The sequence below is a fragment of the Hibiscus syriacus genome, unplaced genomic scaffold, assembly GCF_006381635.1.
Source record: "Hibiscus syriacus cultivar Baekdansim isolate YM2019G1 unplaced genomic scaffold, ASM638163v2 tig00112402_pilon, whole genome shotgun sequence".
In the NCBI taxonomy this organism is placed as follows: domain Eukaryota; kingdom Viridiplantae; phylum Streptophyta; class Magnoliopsida; order Malvales; family Malvaceae; genus Hibiscus; species Hibiscus syriacus.
In genome coordinates, this window is record NW_024063323.1 from 2,202,832 (window position 1) to 2,215,908 (window position 13,077).

General features: G+C 28.5%; 1 pseudogene; it reads right to left on the reverse strand.

Moving 5' to 3' along the window:
• Positions 1-10,988: 10,988 nt before the first annotated feature.
• On the reverse strand, positions 10,989-12,776 carry LOC120179154 (annotated as a pseudogene).
• Positions 12,777-13,077: the final 301 nt, after the last annotated feature.

The window sequence follows — 13,077 nt, forward strand, 5'->3', positions numbered from 1 at the left end:
ATAAGTAATAAGTATGGGTCAATTTTAGATGCAAATAAAATTTGGTGGACTAAATTGAATAAATATGAAATTACAAATAAAAATTTAAATAAATTAAACAACACAAAGGGATCAAATATGAAAAATATTATAAAATGGACTAAATTGCATTCATTTCAAAAGTTGAGAAAAAATTAAAACAACTAATATATATATAATATAAACTATATAGTTTATATATATGTTATGTATAAACTATATATACCATGTATAAACTATAATACTATATAGGTTATAAATGAACTATATAGAATCTACATAGTTTATATATAAATTATATATGAATTATATATAAACTATACAATTTATATTTATATATTATGTATAATTATAAATAATATATATTGTATAAATTATATAGTTTATTAATATAAACTATATAGTTTATATATATATATATAGTATATATGGTTTAAGGTTTAAGGTTTAAGGTTTATGATTTAAGGTTAATTTATTGAATTATATATAAATTATATAGTTTATAGATAGTAGTATTTAAACTATATATAAACAATATAAACTAACTTATACTATATGTAAACTATATATACTATATAATTTACATATGAACTATATGTATAAACTATATAAACTACGTAAACTATATAGTTTACATATGACCTATATATATAGTTTATTAGTGAACTATATAAACTATTATATAGTATATACTATATATAATATATAAATTATAGTTTATATTTATATACTACATACTATAGTTTATATTTATATACTATATATATGAACTATAGTTTACATATGAACTATATATATAAACTATATAGTTTACATATGAACTATATATATAATATAGTTGATATTTATATATGAACTATAGTTTACATATAAACTATATAGTTTATATACTAACTATAGTTTACATATAAACTATAGTTGATATTTACATATGAACTATATTTTACATATGAACTATATATATAAACTATATAGTTTACATATGAACTATATATATACTATAGTTGATATTTATATATGAACTATAGTTTACATATAAACTATATAGTTTATATACTAACTATAGTTTACATATAAACTATAGTTGATATTTACATATGAACTATAGTTTACATATGAACTATATATATAAACTATAGTTTATATTTATATACTACATACTATATTTTATATATATAAACTATATATTATATATATAAACTATATATACTATATAGTATAATTTCCATATGAACTATATATAAAAACCATATAAACTATATACTATAGTTGATATTTATATACTATATAATATAATTTATACTATAGTATATATAAACTATAATATATATATAAACTATATATTATATAGTTCATTAGTATATATAAACTATATGGTATATATAAAACTATACATTATATAGTTTATTAGTATATATAAACTATATAATATATATAAACTATATGGTATATATAAATTATACATTATATATATTTCATTAGTATATATAAACTATATATTATATAGTTCATTAGTATATATAACCTATATAGTATATGGTATATACAAACTATATATTATATAGTGCATTAGTATATATAACCTATGTAGTATATGGTATATACAAACTATATATTATATAGTTCATTAGTATATATAAACTATATATTGAAAAGTTCATTAGTATATATAACCTATATATTAATTTATTAATATAAACATATATATTAATTGAAAGAATTGGAAAATATATAAGGATCAAATTGAATAAATTTTAAATATGAAGCTTAAATTAATAAACTGTAATAATAAATTTGGACTAAATTGAAAAAAAGTTGAAATATAAGCTTAAATTAATATATTGCATCATTAAATTTGGACTAAATTGAACAAATTTAAAACCAGGAGACCACACTACAATGCCAAACGAAGTTAAAAAACACGCGAGTCAAAACCCAAACGATCCCGTATAAAAGGCATTTTTTTAATTTTCTCCATTTTCCTCTCTTTTTCTCAGTTTGTTATTTTGCTATCTCTCTCTCTAACTCTTCGATTTTCTCAAAATCCTCTGCCTTGTCTCTAGAAATTCATCCGTGTTATTCATTTTTTCATCATAGTTCTTCCCTAAAACCCTCCTCTGATCTTCAAAAACCCAAACAATTTCATGTTTTTATATCAAACACCCAAATATTCATCCGTGTTCATCTGTGTTCTTCATTTGTTCATCCTAGTTCTTCCCCAAAACCCTCATTTGATCTTCGAAAACACCGAAACACAAGCCATTTCGTGTTGTTTTGGATCAAACACCCAAATATTCATCCATGTTCATCCTTGTTCATCCCAGTTCTTCTCCAAAACCCTCCTTTGATCTTCAAAAACACCGAAACCCAAACCATTTCATATTTTTTCGATCAAACACCCATAAATTCATCTATTGTTCATATGTGTTCTTCCCTAAATCCTTACAAACACCCAAAAATTAAAATCAACTTGTTTTTTTTCGATCAAACACCGAAACCCAAACTATTCATCTTTTTTAACCCCTAACCCTAAACCACTATTCATCTTCTCTAACCCTTAACCCGAACCCAAACCCGATCCCAAACCCAAACCCGAACCTGAACCAAAACCAGAACCGAAACCCAAACCCGAACCCACCCCGAACATAAACCCGAACCCCACCCCGAACCCAAACCTAAACCCCACCCCGAACCCAAACTCATACTCGAACCCAAACTATTCGAAACCTTTATTTTTTCCCACTGTTTCATGGATAGTTTGTTGTACGAGTATGTATTTCTCATTCTTTTTTTATTTTTATTTTAATATTCAAATTAATATATTTTTTATTTGTTTTGTAGGTATAAACCTATCAGATCAGAATGACGATCATTTTGAAAGAGGTAAACTGCCCATTCCTTTCTTTGTATATGCTTGATATATATATATATATACTGGTTTATTGTTGTTGATGTAAATGATATACTGTCAGAAACATTTAATGTAAACTAACTTTGGTTTTTTATTGCTGCTGATGTAAATGATATACTGTCAGAAGCATTTCATATAAACTAACCCTGGTTTTTTTATTGCTGTTGATGTAAATGATATACTGTCAGAAGCATTTAATGAAAACTAACCATGATTTTTTTTGCAAGGGGATGTAAATGATATACTGTCCAAAGCAATTGATTTAAATAAATCCTCTAAGAGGAAGTCCACTGGTTCATCCGACACCAAATCTGATGATGGTTCTGTTTATGCCGAACGTAAGTATTGTAAACTGAAAAAGGTATAAAGTTGATTCTTATATTGGTACATCATACCCTAAAAGGCATACTGAGAAATGCCAAGCATATAAGGATTTTCTTGCTGATAATCCTGGTAGTGTAGCTTCTTTTGATCAAAAAAAATACTGTGAATTGTTTACTGAGGCTATTTTGTGTCATGGTTATGCATATAGTATTGTTGAGCATGAAAAACTTAAGGATTTACATCATTACCTTAATTCTTCTATTAAGGATATATATAGGTATACTGTTACTAAGTATTGCATGTTGGAGCATGAAAAACATAAGAAATTGCTACTTGATTCAATGCATATTGTTTCAAGTCGTGTTTGTTTACATGTGTTGGTTGGTCTGCCTGTACTTCACGTTCTTATTTTGCTCTTACTGCTCATTATGTTGATAATAACTGGAAACTTCAGTCTAAAATTCTTAATTTTAGTCGTTTTCCTCCTCCTCATGATGGGGAGTCAATATTTAAGTTTGTTAAAAAAGATGATATGTGAGTGGGGTCTTGAAAAAAACATTTACCATTACACTTGATAATGCTTCTGCAAATGATAAAATGGTTAGGAGACTGAAAGATGATTTGAATGTCATTTCTCCTCTTCCATGCAATGGTAAATACTTCCATGTAAGATGTGCTGCCCACATTTTGAACTTGATAGTTCAAAAAGGTTTGAAGGTAATTGATTCTTCTGTTAGTAAATTGCGTGAGATTGTTAAGTTTATTGATTCTTCTGATTCTCGACTTTGTGCATTTGAATTAGCTGTTAAAGACTGTGATACTTCTTTCTCTGGTAGGTTAGTATTGGATGTTCCTACTCGGTGGAATTCTACTTACTTGATGGTTCATAGGGCACTTGAGGCTATATTAGCAATTAACTTGTTTGTTAATAGGGAAAATGAGTTAGATTTCATTACTGATCATGATTGGGAAATTGTTCAAACAATCTGTGATTTTCTTGATCCTTTTTATGAAATTACTACTCTGTTCTCTGGTTCTAAGTATCCCACTTCTAACTTGTATTTGGCTAATGTTGTTGTAATTGAAAAATTATTGTGTGATGCTCATAATGATCCATGTGAAGGTATTTCTGCAATAGCTAAACCCATGTTTGAACTATTTGAGAAATATTGGTCTGATCACTCAATGATTCTGTCTTTTGCTATTTTACTTGATCCTCAATATAAATTACAACTTAGAAAAGAGTTGTACAATGTTTTTTATATTGAGGATGAGGTTCAAAGGAGGGTAAGTCTCATTTATAATGAGTTTCTTGAGTTATATGTATTTTATTAAAAAAAATACACCTTGTGGTTCTTCCTCTTCTTCTTCTGTCCAAAGTAATAAATCCTTAGGCAGAAGTGAGTCAAGTTCTAATCAGCCTCGAGCTTTTAGAAAATCAAATCTATTTTAGGTTAGTAATTACAATTTTAAGTTGAATTTATCTTATTTATTTTTATTTTCATTTACTAATTTTGGTCTTTTAGTTTTTAGACTTTTGATGTCAATTTAGCTGCTTCAAGGAGTGGATAATCTGATGTTGATTCTTACATCAGTTTGCCTCTTGTCCCTCATACTGGAGAAACTGAATTTGAAATTTTGGATTATTGGAAAAAATCAAAGTATTTCATATCTGGTACTTTCTCGCATGGCGAGAAATATATTGGCTATTCCAATTACTTCGGTTGCATCCGAATCGACCTTTAGTATGGGAGGTTGAATTTTGAACAAATTAGCTAAACTCTTACCTAAAAATGTTGAGATTTTTGTAACAACTCGTAATTGGTTATATGGTTTTGTGTCGGAGGATAAGGACGAAGAATACCTTTCTGTGGTTAACGAGTCTTCGTTGTAAAGGTAATCCAAATTGTTTTTTTATGTTAATGTCATTAATATTTCAAATTATTTATTATTTATTTTAATTTTTCTTTGTAAGTTTTAGGGTGTTTAATGGTCCCTGAAATCATTCGAATTGAATATTCTTTCTTCTTTATTCCCTTCAAAGGTAACTTAATATTTTATATTTATTATGTTTATTTAATAAAAGTTTCAAATAGTTCATTAATAATTCTTTTTTTGTAGGGTGCCTTACAAAATGCAATACTTGGTGCTTGATTCTGCTTTATTCTATTTTATATTATTTGCTTCTGTTTTATATTGCTTGCTTCTACTTGATATTTGTAAGGGTTTGGTAAAGTCGGAAATGTTTGACACTATTGGTCATCAAATTCCCTTTGGCTTTACCAGTGATTGTATGCTTTCTTAATGCAGGATGCTTGCTGAATTGATGCAACGATTCTTGCCAAATTGGTACAATGATGCTTGTCAGTTGTTGCTGTCTATTTCTCACTGATGCCTTGTAAATTGTTGTTGTTGATCTGACTTAAATTAATTTTTGAACCTTATATATTCTTATCTAAATAGTTACTCATGTGGAATTATGTTGGTGGCATTTTGGCTTTTAAAGCTAGAAAGTTGCCCATAATTAAACATGTTGGCAGCATTTAGGTATAAAAGCTCGATGATGATATTTCTGGTAGTATACTTAGGTTTTTTAGCCTTGTAAACATTAGCTATAAGATCTGAGAGCATTTATTTCAACATAAATTTATTTTGTTTAGTTGATTTTATTGTAATTTTAGTGTTTTCAAGTGTAATAAAATTACCTTCATTTATAAATTTTTGTTTTAGTATTTGTAATGTTATTCATGTTTTTAATCTTTAATAAGTCCATCATTTCAACTAATATATTTTGATTTTAAAATTTCAAGTTAAGTTCACTTAAATTATTAATCAATTTTCACATTAAAAGTAAATTAGATTTATGAATATTTTAACTCAATTAATATAATTTAATAAAATCAAGTTCAATAAGATAATATTTAAATTTAATTTAGTGATTATAAATAAAATTTATAATATAATAAATATAAAGAATATTATGAATTGGAATTAACATAAAAACCAAATTTATAATATACAAATTATAATTAATATAAAAACTAAATTTCAAAAAGTAATCATATTAATTTAATTATCATAAGTTTATTATAAATTTAAAATAACATAATTATATTAATTGTAACATTACTTATAAGTCAGAATAATATCATATCACTTTAACAACAAGTCGGATTATTTACAGGTTGAGTCAATTATAGGTAAGGTTGAAAACAGGTCGGATAATACCATTTATTAACCAGGTCAATCTCGGGTTCGGGTTCATATCAGTCGGATGCAATTCAGGTTCGGGTATCATATTTTCGGTTCAATTCGGGTTCAGGTTGTTCTCAGGTCGGATGTAGGTCGGATGCAGGTCGGGTTCAGATCCACAATTTCCAGGTCCAACTCGGGTTCAGATCAACACCAGTTCCGACTCGAGTCGGTTTCAGATCACCACAACGCATGTCAAAAACAGTTTTAACTCGAATCGATTTCAGTCAATTTTACAGGTCGGATCAACTTTTTACACTCCTAATGCCAATAACTCTAGTTTTCCTTTGACAATGTTGTATCTGTTCCACCACTACAAATTTCCTTTATTATTAAATCTCATAGATCAAATATTGTTTAGCTGTCAGTTTGTAAATAGCGCAAGTTGAGATTTTGGGTATACACCCCAGATTAAATAATATTAATATTAAGGGTAAATTATGCGTTTAAACCTAAACTATCAATTTTGATACGTTTAGTACCTAAATTTTTAATATTCTCAAAATCATACCTAATGTTTAGTTTTTATTTCATTTTAATACCCCCATTAAACTTAATGTTAAGCTTTTAAAAAATGAAGGTTTAGGTACTAAAATGAGCCAAAACTGATAGTTTAGGTACTAAACGTGTTAAATTTTTAATGGTGGGGTACTAAAATGAAACAAAAATTAAATGTTAAGTATGGTTTTGAAAAAATTGAAAGTTTAGGTACTAAAACGGACAAAAACTAATAGTTTAGGTACTAAACATGTAATTAACCCTAATATTAAATATGTTTATATTTATTTATGTGGATGTCTATCTCTATCTCTATATATAAGATAGAGATTTGATATACTTAATTATTAGGTCTATAATATCCATTAGTTCAGAGAAAACATTATACACAACTTATATTGAGATAATAATACAATTCTCTCCTCTTATTCTTATAAAAAATTTATATATCACATCCTTCTAATAGCTAAATTATGGTAACAAAAGTTCTGGTATCTATATGGTAATTCACATATAGAACTACTACACATCAAGCCAATAAATTATACTCCTAATTATGATTGAGAATCCAAATATTTCCCATTATAAAATTTCTGGTTATGCATTATATATTTAGATTGATCCACCACATATGCACAAAATTTATATTTGAAGTAGATTGAGTACGAGTCTCGCTTTATTGAATGTTTGATATTCAATTATGGCATGAATAACATATTATTTTTTTATCAGGGGAGAGAATACACAATTGGATGAAAAAGATATATGAATTATCATTTTATTTTGGTCCTCGTAGATAGTGATATGAACAAGAATTTCATAAATTAATTCATTACAAGTTAACTGCCAGAATTATTTACTGACCTAATGAGAATAATCAAGTCTCATATATCAGCTGAAAATGCTCTAAATTTAAATTGAAATCCCATAAGGATAACATGTTAGGGCAAAAGAATGTAAAGCATGCCCGAAACATGATAGGTGAATTAATTTTGAGAGTTAAATTCTCATAAATGAAATGTAGTGTAATATGGTCATATAGCTGAGGCAGGTACTTCTAAAAAGACCCAAGACATAACTAATTATAGAACTCTAGAAGAGTTTTAGGTACTTGAAAAATGAAAATGAAAATAATGAAGAGATCTTGATAAATTATGTCATTATGAGAAAAGAATAGAACCAAAATAGAAAAGTCGTTGACAACAATTTTACAAACAAAACTTCTATAAAATTAAATAAATAAAATGCAGATCCTGAATTGAAATTTATCTAGGAGTATAGATGTGAAAATAATTAAGATACATGTAAAGACACTACTCAAATGAAGTTAAATCAACTTCCAAAACATGGACAAGTTGTCCAAACACCTAAAGGTGTAATGCAAGTGAGGTATAAACGAGAAGTCGTAAGTTTACAATATGACTTGAATCATAAAGACTTTAACTTTATATTGAATGCAATTACTTTATTACTTTGGCAGTTATGAATAACTTTATAATGCATCTAAATATTTGTGTATCCATATATAATGATATTTATCTTTGAAGGGTTAAAATGATAGAAGCATTTAAAAAAATTTCCTAGAAAATTTATACATATATATTTGTTTAAATATTTAACTGGAATGAAGTGATCTAAGTGTGTATGGTATATTGGAATCGATGAAAACATGCTTGCTCATATGTCTTTATAACAACATCAAGATAAAGTTATGATAATTATTGTATAATTTAAATTGGAACTTCTGAAGAACTTTAAAAATATAATTCTTAAATAGTTTCAAAAGTATGTTGATTATTTAAAAGAATATTTAAGATAAAGAATCTTGAAATTAATTTTTGTATTGACCAATTGATCGAATACTTAAATTAGATCAATTAAAAAGATGATATATCAAAGGAAACATATTTTCTAAAGTTTCCTCTCTCGTGATCTTCAAAAGAAGAGTAATGTAAATATTTGATGAATATGTTCAAGTGGTAATTTTAAAAGATATATTCACTGATGTATTGTTTACTTGAATTTTTGAAGATTTTGTTCAAGATTGAGTTGTACTATCCGAAGATCTTATGTGATATTATCATGAGGGGGGAGTAAATACACATTGCGTATTTTTTTTCCCCTTAGCCAAGGTTTTGTCTCACTAGATTTTTCTGGTAAGATTTTTAATAAGGCAACATGTTATACGTATTAAATTTATGTGTACTCTTTTTCCTTCATTATGATTTTTTCCTACAGTGTTTTTGTCTTAGTGAGGTTTTAACGAGGCACATTATCTTCACATACATCCAAGGTGAATGTTAAGAATATTTATTTATTTGGATGACTATCTCTATCTCGATCTCTATTTATAAGATTGGGTTTTGGTATACTTAATTATGAGGACCGTAATATCCATTAGAGTTAGAGTTCATATATGATATATACTCCTTATGCTTATAAATATGGAATTCAAAGAAAACATTGTACACAACTTATTGAAATAATAATACAGTTCTCTCCTCTTATTCTTATATCTCTTCTTCTTCATGTTCGTTTTAGATTATTTCATAAAAAAAATATAAAATATTATAATTTTCTAAAATAATATTGGATTAAGTTATAAAAACTAAAAATAAATAGAGGCCAATTTCAAATTAAATAAAAAATTTTGTAGGGACTAAACTGAACAAAAATAAAATTTGATGAACTTAACATGTAATTTAACCCTTTTAATTAAGTCAACAATATTTCTTTAATCAAAGATGCCACGTGGTGCATTATGATTAGCTGAAATTTTTTAATGGTGTTAAAAATAGAATAACGAATGTAACTTTCGATACTTAAGAGAATATAACATTTCAAAAAAAAAAACCCCTTTAAGACAACTTGATAAAAAGATTATACTTTAAAAGACATTAAGCCTTTAGAATTTATTTTAATAATGAAAGGTTATTCAAAATAATAATAATAATAAGATTATCTAATATATATATATATATATATATATATATATATATATATATATATATATATAAGTTATTATATTTAAATTTTACCCGTAAATATCTAAAAATAAAATAACATATTGTATTGATAACATTAAAATTAAAAAGAAATTATTTTGAAAAAAAGATTTATTTTAATAAATAAATTAATTACATTGATATTTAATTTTTATTATTTAAAAAACAATACTTTAATATCAATTCAACATTTATATAATTTGACATTAAAAAATCTAACATTTAGTTTTTTTTAATTGATCAAATAATACCTTAATTTTCGTTTGTTTTGTCCTTGATATTGTTTGACCTGCAAGTCTACCTTACAAGTGACTAGTTTTATGTCAAGAACACCTCACTTTTTGAGCAAAATTTAGTAACATTTTTTTTCATTTTTCTTTCAAGTTTTTTTTAATGGATATTAAGTCCGAGGGCTAAACAAACATTTTACTTTTCACTGTTTGGTAGATTGCGAATATAATAATCAATAAAAAATGGATGAAAAGTCTTCAAAAGTGGGCCAAAACTTGCAAACTGCCAAAAGAACTGAGACAAAAGCAGAATTGACATGATGTGGTTTGTGTTAATGTTTGTTCTTCTAACCTAACAATATGTTTTCTTTCGTTATAATTGACGATATATTACTTGCACATATTTAATATAGTTTTTTTACGATGACATCATGTTTTGATTAAAAGGAATATCATACGCTGGTGCCACGTAATTATCCTTCTATATATTCGAATTTAGATTTCTTTATGTGTAGAACCTTCAAATATCTTCTGTGGTTGAAGAGAGTATTATTCTCTTTAAAAGTCTTGTATTTAAACAGTTGTATATACGACTTTGTATCATAGATAATTAAAAAAGATTTTGAACATATATTACCTTATAATTATCCTAAACTCATTCCCTAATATAAAATTCTCCGTCCGTTCATGCTATTAAGGTTTGTAACATGAATGATCTAGCAAGATACGGAAGCTTGTATGGAATAGACGGATTGTAAGAAAGATTTGCCCCATGATATCAATCTATACATCTAATAACTACATATAAACTTTTCAAGTGATAGAACAGTATCAGGCAACCATTTGGATCAACCTTAAAGAAATTGAAGTCAAGTAGATAAGAAAAAGGCCACCTCCAAGGACCCCATCAAGCTTCATATCTCTCAATGGCAGAACTAAAAGCGCCCATACTGAGGCACAGATTAGAAAACCCAGTGTTTCCAGTAGATAAGGGTCTGTAGGAATATCAACAGGTGAAGGGTACCCATACCAGGTTGAGCCAATGAGGAACAAGCCCAAACCAAATAGGGTGTTGAAGTTGGACTAGCATAGCTGCCTGATATAGCCACTTGTGCACCTTGTGGACCACCGTTCAGAGCCATAGTCAAGTTGGTTATCAGGTCTCCGAGTGAGTTGCCGCACGCCAGGACCGTGAGACCGAGGATCGAGTGGTTGATTCCGAGTATGTAACTGAGTGAAATCATTAAGCCGACGAGCTCCTGAGCTATGATGCAACTCCAAATCACACTCATCAAGAACTCTCCAGCTAGCCATGGGAGCAAACGGTTCTTTGGTGGGCTCGATTTTTCGGTCGTCAAATATGCAACAACGCCTAAGCCGGTTCTAATAATGACCCCGGTTCCATAAATCACCAGGCATGAATTTAAGTTGAGAGACATTGTCATCTTGAAGATCCCAAAGTATGGATAAGAGAATTGGTGCCAATGTGACAGACACAATTGCAATTGGCTTAGACTATCTATCTTGAAAGGCAATTGGAATTGTCAATCCCCTAGGTAAATAAAGGGGCATCTCAAGGGTACAGAGCAACAATTTACAAGTTGTTGATGTTCTCAAGCAAAAGCAACATTTCATGGATTCAGCTCCTTTTCCATCATCTCCTAGATCCCCTTCCTCCAAACCATCTAGCTGTACTTTCTTGACTCCATCCAAGATCGGTATGCTCAAACTGCTGTCGCAACTTGAATCCGAGTCCATGTTGTCCATGCCACCAGAGTTCCAAAACACATATATGACATAAACAAGGATAACATAACAACATACATTGAAGAAAACACCATTGCTCCCCAGAGACTGATTTCACCATAAGCCAATATCGAAATCAAGGAAGCAATCACCATGAGGAGGTAGCAAGCATCTCTGATGAAAGCAGGCTTGTTAACTCAGACTCGTTTACGGTGCACCGAGGTGCTTATGGTTCCGACCACGACACATGTTACAACGAAAGCACCACCCAAAACTGTGTTCAGTCCAATATCTTGAGTTCCACTATCCATGAAAGAGACTATGCTGGAAAACACATCTGGGGCACCATTGCCGAGGGACAAGAGTGTAACACCAGCAAGCTTAGGGGACAATTTCTACAGGCTTGACAAGCTCTCAAGGGAATAACAAAAGTATTCAGAGGATGTATTCCCCAAAAGATAAAACAACACAAGTAGCCAGAGAATCAAAAGGCAATGACCCAAAAGTGGAAAAATTCCAAAACTGCAATAAAAAAAGGTAGAGATAATCAACATAGCCTTGAGAGACACATGGGCTACTGATTTTAAGGGAAGAACACTTGGCTCTATAATCATCTAGATTCTCCAGGCCCTTACAATCTTGCTGCTGACTATTATTGCTGCTTAAAACAACAATCCATGGAGACCTAAAACATATAATCAGGAAAACACAAGCCACCAAGAGAAATGAAATGTTCAAGAAGATGATGTACCTTTCGCTTTTCTTCCAAGATGTTGAAACCCGAGTACACATTAAAGAAACCCAACCCCAAAATTTACCACAAGCACGAAAAAGAAAGACTGTACTAAATCATGATTAAGAAACTTGGACAGTTGAAACCTTTTTTTCAATTTGGAAGAGAGAAATAAACCTGTTGATGCCGTTTTTCGCACAGGCTGGGAAAAATTTGTACAACTTAGGGGTTTTTATTTGAAAAAGTTTTGAAATATAAAGAGTCGCCATCAATCATTTTAAGATGTCATTGAGCCACCATAAAAATCGGATGATTTTAATAAAAAATATATTTTTATCAAAATAACAAATTTTAGGGTTT